Source organism: Sciurus vulgaris (assembly GCF_902686455.1).
Source record: "Sciurus vulgaris genome assembly, chromosome: 2".
Taxonomy (NCBI): domain Eukaryota; kingdom Metazoa; phylum Chordata; class Mammalia; order Rodentia; family Sciuridae; genus Sciurus; species Sciurus vulgaris.
Window position 1 is genome coordinate 108079364 of NC_136462.1, and position 10461 is coordinate 108089824.

A 10461-nucleotide genomic window follows, 5' to 3' on the forward strand; every position below is an offset into this window, starting at 1 on the left:
GTTCAGCTTCGATTTTTGTCTACTACAGATTCTGAGGGAGGTTGGGAAACCAAGTTCAGGTATATGGAATAAATACCTTTGTCTAATTTGGGGTGACATTGTTGTTTCAGATGACCCCAAAATATATCTGTGACCCCTAGATTTGATGTTGGTGGCTTCCTCATTCTTCTTAAAGAACAGTCAACAGAAATGGGTTTTACCCAGACTTTTCACATTTTTCTTGCTTCTGCACAAAATTTTTGATGCATTTTCTAACAATGTAGAACAAAGTGAAACAAGTATGGGGTCTGTGACCCCTCCCCAGACTATCCCAAAAAGCAAGTGTGGGGCTGCACAATGAAGGAATGACCTTACACGGTGCTGTGCCAGGCATACTGTTCCCTCTTACAAGCCCACGGGAGCTAAGCTTCTACACACAAGAAACTCTCTACAAAGTTGGTTGAATAATAAAAATAAATAGTGGATGGTGTGGCAGAAGCAGCCAGCACTGAGCTGGCCATCTTCATGAGGAAGAAAGAGAGGCAGGGCTTCTCTGGAGGATGTGGAAGTACTGCATGGATGAAAGCTAGGGTAGAATATCAGAATTAACTGTTCCCAAATTTTTGCCACACATTTCCTGTTACTGGCTTAGCATCTTTCCAATACCTCAGTGACTCAAAGGTCAAATGATTCCTCCTCAGGTCTGTTTCCAGTCTCTCTAATAAAGTTTTAAAGCTAACGTGTCACAAGAGGAGTCTAATAAGTTCACTCTTTTGTATAGTGTGGTGATCTTAGCCAGAAGAAATTAGAGAGCTGTTTCAGTATTTGGTTTATTTCAAAATGTATGATCATGCTTTGAGTTTTGAAAATCCCTGTGTTCACTCTTGGGAAGAATCTTTCTGTCTACTCAGAGGCTTATCTGCCAACAGGTGGGTGTCCTCCTGTACCCCTGCCTACAAGAGCCATGACCTGCCCCACAATTGTGTCAGGTACACAACCAATCTTGTTGAAGCACCAGGCATAGTTAACAGCACCTCTTTTCTTTTCCTCATCAATCCTTGCAATTGCAATTGGCAACTGGCTTTTGCATTTCCTGCTCATGGTTTCCTGCTCCCTCTTCGGAATATACCTATTTAAGTAACTGATCAGCAAACCAAACACAAAGAACTATCCATGCTCAAAACACTTACAGGCATTGCTGGCTCAGCATGGCCCCTGCAGAATCAACTGGTAATAAAACTGAACTAAAACCCTTAATGAAATTAAATAATACACTTTCTTCCACAAGCCTGCACCTCTCCTTCCAAGGAGAGAGCACCTACCCACACTCTAAGAAATAACACTACCCTCATCCTTTCAGAGAGAGAAAGAGTTATTAGAAGAAAACAAAACCAAAAATACCCTCACCTGTAAAGAGGCACAAGCTACTCCACAGCAAGGCTGTGTCTTCCCCATTTTTGAAGGTCATGTGCTCAGACATCACAAATTCCAGAACCATTAGTGAGCTCCAGAGCAAAACAGGAAAAAAGCAGTCCTGGGGTTTGAGCCACCGAGCAATGCTACCTCAAGAACATCTTCCCAATCACAAAGAGCAGCTTCCATCCAGCCTATCATGCCCCCCTCCTCCCAATGCTGACATCACTTCTTGCCAGAAGGAAAAAAAATTGCTTCTTAAATATTGACTTTCTCAGTCACTGCCAAGGCCAACAAGTCAGCCGTGAACCACATTTGTTGCTGCCATCTTCCACAGATCTCCAAGTCTGCTGCTTGCCAAGAAGCACCTCTGGAGCCATAGCAAAGTTGCAGTTGAGCTGAGATTCCAGTCACGAAGCCAGGAATGCAGGGAATCATTCCTCCACTTCAGGATAGGAGCCACCACTCAGTCTCCTAGTGACACTTCTCAGCTTTGCATTCTGAGCCCTCGCCCTTCACAGCAAGCTCCTGAACTAACTTTGCCCTACCAAACTAATAATAAGAATTTGACCACCAGTATTTATTTAACAGTCACTCTGTGTCAGGCATGGTTCTAAATTATTTTACACTGCTCACTACCACTGCTGATAGCAATAGCTAACACTTCATCAGGCACCGTTTCAATAATTTTCCACATCTAATCCTCACAGCACCCCTAGAAGATAGATTCCATTATTATCTCTGTTTTACAGACGAGGAAATGAGCACAGAGTGGTTCAATAACCTACCTAAGGCTGCATCTAGTGTGTGAAGAGCTGAACTTCAGGCCACCTGTCGGCAGGTGCCCTGTGTGGGGAAGATAACCCTGCAATTGTCAATCATCAATCCTTCCAGAGAGGGGCCTTGAGGAGTTTCTGAGACCTGGTTCACCTTCCTGGACTATTGTGTTAAGTGTTGAAAGACCAGAAGTGTTGAAAGACCGGGGAGGAAAGTAAGGGAAAAGTTTTCCTAGCATAAGAACGAAGGCAGACAAGGTGGAGCTGAGGGAATGGGCAGAGCGTATGGGAACGTTTTTTCTTGGGAGACTCCAGGAGTTCTACATAGTTAGCAAAGGGTACAGAGGGGAAGGATTAAGAAGCAGCAATGAAGGAGTCCTAAAGCCAGTCCATCACAACTTCACCTGCTCTTCTAAAGAGTTTCACTGCATCCTAAGAACAACAGTGGGCCTCCAATGAATGTGAAGCCACATGTGATTTTCCTTTTAGAAATATCTCTTGGCTGTCTGGTGCAATACTAGACAAGAAAGTTAGGAAGCTGTGAACCTAATCTAGGTGAAAAATGATTTGAACCTAATGTAACACAAGGTTGATAATTACACGCATAAGAGGAACATTTTGACACTGACTGATTGATTCTGGGAGTGCTCTGCTGAGCTACATCCCATTTTTTTCCTTAAATTTAATATTTAATATAGAAAAAATACTATCACAAAAGTAGAGGAATAAACTAAAAGAATTAGGTGTACTTCACATAATTGCCTCTTTACCATTGAAGACAGTAGTTCACACAAGATTCCTTGAAAGTTAAAGGATAAAAACGTTCAGGTTGAAATCCTTACATTTTGTTTATAAAACTTTTTACTTTATAAAGTATAAATTGATTCCCTATAGAAAAGATGAGATGAATATTTTTTGTAATTCCTCCCACTCCACTTTCCCCAAATCCCATATTTAGTGAAAGTCCCATGAAACAGGGTCTTAAAAAATTGCCAAGATTGGCCTTGGATTTGCAATCTTCCCACCTCAGCTTCCCAAGTCACTGGGATGATAGGCATGTGCCACAATGCCCAGCTAGATTCCTAGGATTTTATTTTATTTATTTTTGTTTTTGTTTTCTTGGGGATACCAGGATTGAACTCAGGGGCACTCAACCACTAAGCCACATCCTCAGCCCTATTTTGTATTTTATTTAGAGATAGGGGTCTCACTGAGTTGCTAAGCACCTGGCTTTTTGCTGAGGCTGGCTTTGAACTTATTATCCTCCTGTCTCAGTCTCCCAAAGCACTGGAATTACAGGCACGTACTACCATAACCAGCTGATACCTAGGATTTTAAAGCTAAAAGAAACCATCCAGGAAAGGAGAAGAAATTTACCAAAGGTCACACAACCAACCAGAGCCAAAGTTGAGACCAGGATGTGTGATTCTTAATTCCCAGAACTGTATTCTTTTCACTGGTCCATGCTGCCTACTCATCGTTTGTAAAAATATTACTAACATAACTTGGAAGTTTCAATGATCTATAAGGTAAGGAAGAGCAAATAATGCTGAGATGGCAAACAAGCCTCAGAAATTCTAATGTTTAGTCCCAATTTGTCTCTCAGTAGTTGGAGAGCTCATCAATGGCAATGACCTTGCCAGTGCTGCTTCTCCTTGTCCATCTATGCTTAGAAATCTGTTTACAGCATCCCTGTTTCAAGGCCTCCTCTCTACCTACCACCTTCCACAACCAAATTCCTCAGAAGAATATACTTTCACTCCTGTCACATGCGCTGGTTAGAAGTGGCCCCACCAATTCTCCACTATGTGACATAGGTCAAGTCTTTTAACCTTTCCAAGCCTTGACTCCTCATGTATAAAATGGAGCTATGAATAGTTCTCATCTCTGGATTGCTGTGAGATTTAAATGAGATGACCAAGGGCACACCAGCGTTCATTCCACTAACATTTATTTAGCATCTGTCATTCACCAGGCAGCATTCTTGGCACTGAGCACAGCAGCACTGAACCAAAAGAAATCTGAGCTCTTGTCCTCCATAAGGTGTGGAAATCCCATATCGAGAGTTTTCCCGCACCTCCTCACTTCCCTTTGAATGCTCACAGTAAAGCCCTTTGGTATGGGATCAATGGAGTGTTTCTCTTTGCCTTCCATCTTGAAGCAGCTGAGAACAACAATGTAGATGAAATACTGCAAAAACTGCACCACCACCACATGGAAGGAGATTTTATTACCCCTCAAGCATAAGGAAGGATCTGGCAAGCCAGTCCAAGATTGACTTTTCTTCTTGGGATGAGGAACTGGAATCTTCCTCTGGTAACTCAGCAACAAACCAAGTGCCCCCCTAGTAAATTATTTGTACTTCCTATCTGAATCTCCAGGCCACTGAATTTGTATTATCTGTTGACAATGAAGTCTCCCTCAGCACAATTTCCTTAAGACATTTCCTCTTTAGATCTATCTGCTCACATTTGCCTATTCCCTCTCGGGAATATACACATCTCATCATTCCCAGGAATGCTGTAAGCTCCTGGAGGCCAAAGGTTGGGCCTGCTTCACACTGCCACAGTGTCCCTTCCAGAAACCTCACCTTGTGCCTGGGACAGAGTAGGCCTTTGATAAGATTTATTGGTGATGCTAAAAGAGCCACCAGGAGTGAGGGAGAGGCTGAGCCTTCCAGGGGGCAGTGCATGGTGGTGGACATCCCTTCACCAGGCTCATTCTGTTTTTCTTCTGAGCCCACCAGTAGGCTTTATAACACTATTAATATTCAGATTTCAGTCTTATAATAAGGGTCAATCATATGGCCATAGCAGTAATGGGGGTTGTTAGAATCTCAGGATTGAAATTCATTGTCAAGTATCTATCCTACCACGGAACACAGAAACAAAATCAAGTAAAAAAAAAAAAGAAAGAAAAAGAAAAAAGAAAACGAGAAAAAATATTTTCATTGCTTGCTAATTTCCTTGCTCTCAAAAATAGAGTCATAGAGATCAGCTTCAGCTAACTCCAGGTCAAGTTTATATTTGTTTAAATATTGTAGGCTGCACCTTGATTTTTAGATTCTTTACGAGAGAATCAAAGAGGTTTGTTTGCAAAGTACACAGAGGAGCTGGTAAGGTGCATTCTACCTTTGATTTTGTGCTTTCCAAGTTCTCGATGCTCTTAGTGGATCTGAACTTTAAGACCTTCATGGTTGCTTTTCTCAGGAACCAAGTCTTGACTCCTCATGTCAAATTCCATCAGAAGTCTAACAAATGTTCCAAAGAAATACTTTGGTGGAGTCGAGCAGTTTCCATGACCGTATTAAAGTGACTGTTTCAAGTTGGCTAACACAAGCACTGAATAAACACATATTGATATTATAGAACAAAATAATATATTGGCACATTGCTCATTTGTGCTCCGATAGTCACCCTGATACTATTCGTCATGTGGGGAGTGACAAACACAATTACACCCGAGTGCTAATAGAGTGGAAGGCAAAACTGCCTCACCTCGGCATCCAGGGTCGATTTGAATGTTTGATGTCTCATTGAATTAGTATCACAGTGTGAAAGACAAAGCTCAAACTAATGGAAATGAGCCTGGACATGCAATACTGCTGATTGGGCTGACATAATTAGAATAATATTCTGCGCAGAGCTAATAACAAGCTGAAGAAATAAATAACCAAGAGATAACCTAATTGCTGCATGCTAAAACGCTCTCTTGAATATGCTAAGGTTAGCATTTTCTATTTACTTAGAAAGCATACCGGTGGGCTCAGAAGGAAAGCAGAATGAGCCTGGCAGAAGGAATGTCCACCACCATGCACTGCCCTCTGGAAGGCTACAAGCACCAGACTTTGTTATTCCCATGGTGTAAATGAAAAACTTTGGTCTACAGAAACTGATGTGCTAGCTCAAGGTCTCAGAGCTTGTGAAAAGTAAGGCCCAAACTAGATTCTTGCATGGTCAGGACTTGCTCCAAAACCCCACATAATCTGCCACATCCTTAAACAGCCTGGAGTTGGGGTCACCTCTACTGTGGCATCATCCTTATGCATGTTCTGCTTCACTCCTGGTTCCCAGCACATTCCATAGAGTCTGTGCTTGGCACTCTGCCCAGGCTGACTTATCTATCTTCAAATCATAAACTTCTTAAACTAATGCTTGCATGTGCAAAGATATGCATTGAAAGAAAGGAGGAGGATAAATCATTCCTAACCTCTGTAGACAGACTCAATGAATTAAACCAATGCACGTTAATTGAAAAACCACTCTTTATAAATACAGATAAACTTAAAAAGACATGATTAAGTACTTTTTAATAACTTTTTAAAAATTCACCTATGCTTTAAATGACCCATAGAGCTATTTCTGTCCTATTGATTGTACCATTTTAAATGCAGGTGCATCTTTTACTAATTACTCAGGAGGAATTAGCTGACCCATTTGGGTCTCATTTTACATGCCAGAATCATCTGCAAGCAGATATCATAAAAGTTTGGCACTTCCACAATTTAAGACACATAGTTTTAATAATTGATTCCACCATGGTGGGAAGCGCAACTTACGATTTTGATAAACTGGAACAGAAAACTGATAGGTAACCCCTAAATAAGAATTTGATGCTATGGCTAGATAATGACTTTTATATTGAGGGAAGGGAGAAAAACTGAATATACTTAGGGAATTGATTCACAGCATTTCACATTTAGCCACTGTGAGATCTGCACTTTGAAATCTGCACAACTTTTGAACAAATTTTATTCTCCAAGATTGAAGTTGGAAAGAAGCACAAGTAGGAATGAGAGAACAACTCCAAGGCCGAGGATCAGCTACCCTGAGATGCAGAAACACACACCCTTTGAGTTCACAGCACTTTGTAAAGGTGACAGGAGCAGTAAATAAGCCATTGGATTAGATCAGGGGTCGGCAACCTTTTAAAAGGGCCATGCTGGAGAGTTGACCCCCATCCTTCTGGCATGCTATTCCCTTTCTGACCACATCTTTGCAAAGTAGAAGAGGCTGAATTCCCATCTACCAGTCATGGTGGGAAGGACAGGGCTGTGAATCCTCATGGCCAGGTGGCCCAGCCACCCAGGTGCATGTTAGAGAGCTGCGGGTTAAACACCACCACTAGCAGGGCCTAGACAGACTCACCCTCACCAACGTGGAAGCTTTCGATCAAATGGATGGGACTCACCAGGCGTCTTTGGATAGAGTTCTCATGATGTGGACAGTATTAGTAGAATATATAATGAGGCCAAAAGAAGAGGAGAAAGGCTAACAGGAAAAACACCAGGGAGATTTGTGATCATGCTCTACCCTTCCTTACCCTATCAGAAATAAATAAGCCAACAGGAAATAGCAAGTAAATTTCCTGACTTTTGGTGGTAGAATCATAGCAGAGAAATAAGGGAAAGAAAAAGAGAAACCATGTTCAATGAAACCTGCAGAAGTAGACATTTATTTATGCATTTTTTCCATTTATAAAAGATGTGTTTCAGCCTCTGGCTGAATGTACATAATAATTAGCGCTAATGAATATAAATGATTCTCACGACTCGACCTGTTTACAGAGTCCCCCACGTCATTCAGGAAAGAACTGAGTTTGGAAATGAGATATATGCAGTGTTGTTAGGCTTGATAATGACCCAGAGGTTACAGAAGTGAAGGACGATTAACTCAATTAGCAATTAACAAGGCAAAAAGAGTCAACCCCATGGAATTTGGCACTTCCACACCTAGGTACTGTCGCAAATAAAAGACACTCCTCTCTCTGTGACCACAGGGTAGCATGTTTAGTTCTGCATAACCCAGGAACTGAGAGATGCTAAGGGTGGGAATTCAGAGAACAACATTAAAATCATGCGAGGTCTAACAAAAAGAACAGAGAAAGCAAAAAAGATGAAAAGGATTACACTTCCTTAGCTGATGGGGACATTTCCCTGTGGGAAAAGGAATGAACTACAGGGCTATTTGGCATTCATATACCAGGCTAAGAAATGTCACTGATTTTGAGGTTGCTTTTCAGTCATTCTTGATTATTTAAAATACAGCTGAGTACCCAAAAGTCAAGTTAGAAATAACTAAACTAGATGTTCAAAAGTTCTCCAAAGCTCACTTTATTCACAGGATAACTAGAGGTCTCACATTCCTCTCCTATTTATCTTAGTTTATATACTACCTAAATAAGGAAGCCAATCTGATTTCCTAGCTCAAAGCATATTTGAAATCAGAAACATGTATATGAGAATATCAAAAGCAGAAATGCAGTTACAAGAAGCAGCCTATGATGCAACAGACAGAAAAACCACAGAAATCAGATAAAACATTTCTTGAAAATCATTTTGTGATGCATTAAATAAGTGTATTCAGTTTATGTCTAATTCCTGGCACAGAGCTTTAAAACCCTTGGAATTCCCTGAGTGATAGGAGTGTATCTTTTGTCCCTTCAACAGCACTGGAGTTTTATCCTAATGAGGAGACTCAGGATGGGGACCCTAGACAGCTTCAAGATAGAGATGATCTCTGGGAAGTCCAAACATGTGACTGCAGGGTAAGAACTTTCATTCCCACCTCCATGCTCAGGGAAAGGAGAGGAGGCTGGATATAGAGTCATAAAACATTTTGAATAAGGAGTTTCAGACAGTTTGCAAGTTGGTTAACACAGGGACATTCTGGGAAGGTGGTGTGCCCAGAGAGGGCATGGAAGGTCCAACAGTACCTTGTCATGCATTTCTTCTATTTGGCTATCATGAATTACATCCTTTCTAATGACTAGCAATATGGGATCTATTAAAGGGCTTTCCTGAATTCTATAAGTCATTCTAGCAAATTATTATTTTTGAGGGGGATAGTCCTGGGAACTCTTGAATTTGTAGTGTGTTGGGCAGAAATGGTAGCCTGAGCAACCCGATTCCATCCAGCTGGCATCTAAAGTGGCAACGGCCTTGTAGGACTGAGCTCCTAACTTGTGGCTTCTATGCTAACATCAGAAGTTGGTAGCAGAATTGAATTTAATTATTAGACACCCAGCTAGTGTCAGATAGTCAGAAAAATATCAAGAGATATTAAATGTAAGGGAAAGCATCTTCACGTAACTCAATAGATACAGCTAAGAATTTTACAGAACAAAAATGAATAGGATTATAAGTGAAAAGAATCAATGCTATTTGGTATACTTTGAAAAGAAATGCAAAAATTTTCAGAAAGATTTATATGCTTAGTTACATAAACGAGACTGAAGGTTTACACAGGCAATCCTCAGTTATTTGAAAAATTCACAGAACCCCCCACCTAGTATTCTGACATTCCAGAGAAAACATGACTTCATCACCTAAGAGGCAGCGCCTGCCTTTGAGGACACTGCAACCTAGTATGTTTCACAAGTGGAAGGGTCCATAAGACAGTAGCCATGTTCTCAATCTGAAGAGGCAAAAACTGAGGCCAGGCAAGGACAGGGACCATCTGTAGGTCCTAAAATAACTTGAGGACAGAGATGGGCAGAACTAAGGGTCCCATATCCAAGCCTCCCACAGTTTCTAAGAAGTTAAATACAGGGTACAAAGGAAAACCATGAACTTGGACCCTGCAAGCTGACTGCCTCACTCTTGCTTCTGAAGGAGTTAGAAAAGCCAAGTCAGATACACAAAGAACCTGGGGGAGTTGGGAGTGTGTGCCTAACACCTCTCTTGCTAGGTCCTCCAGCCCAAACCTTCACAGTTGCTCATGCACGTGTCTTTGAGATTCTTTTTTTTTTTCTGCAGTGCTGGGGATTTGAACCCAGGGCCTTGTGCTTGCAAGGCAAGCACTCTACCAACTGAGCCACATCCCCAGCCCTATGCACATATCTTTGAAATTTTGCTTTTCCACTTGCCTTACCCAGGAAGCCCACAAGGCCAGCCTTCATCTGTTTCTGAGCTCTGCAGCATCCCAGCTCTTCCACTGATTAGCCATGTGACATTTCCGTGGTTATCATAGAGGGAGGACACTAACGGACATACTAAGGCCTACTTCCTGGAATAATTGTGAAGATACAGTGAGATAATATGTGTAAAGGACCTATCATAACATCTAGCAAATAACATGTTCAATTAAAGGAAGGTGTTAGCACATACAACAGCAACCCCAAGGGCTTGGGCAAATGAATATCAGAAAGCCAGGTTGTCACTTGAGGACCTATTATAACATATCTAGTCTTATTACTTTGGTGCCATTTCAACTTCCCCTACCATGAGCTCTGGAGATCAGGACTCATGTATGCACATGTCCTGCACACAGGTTGAGTTGAAGAGCTCCTCCTC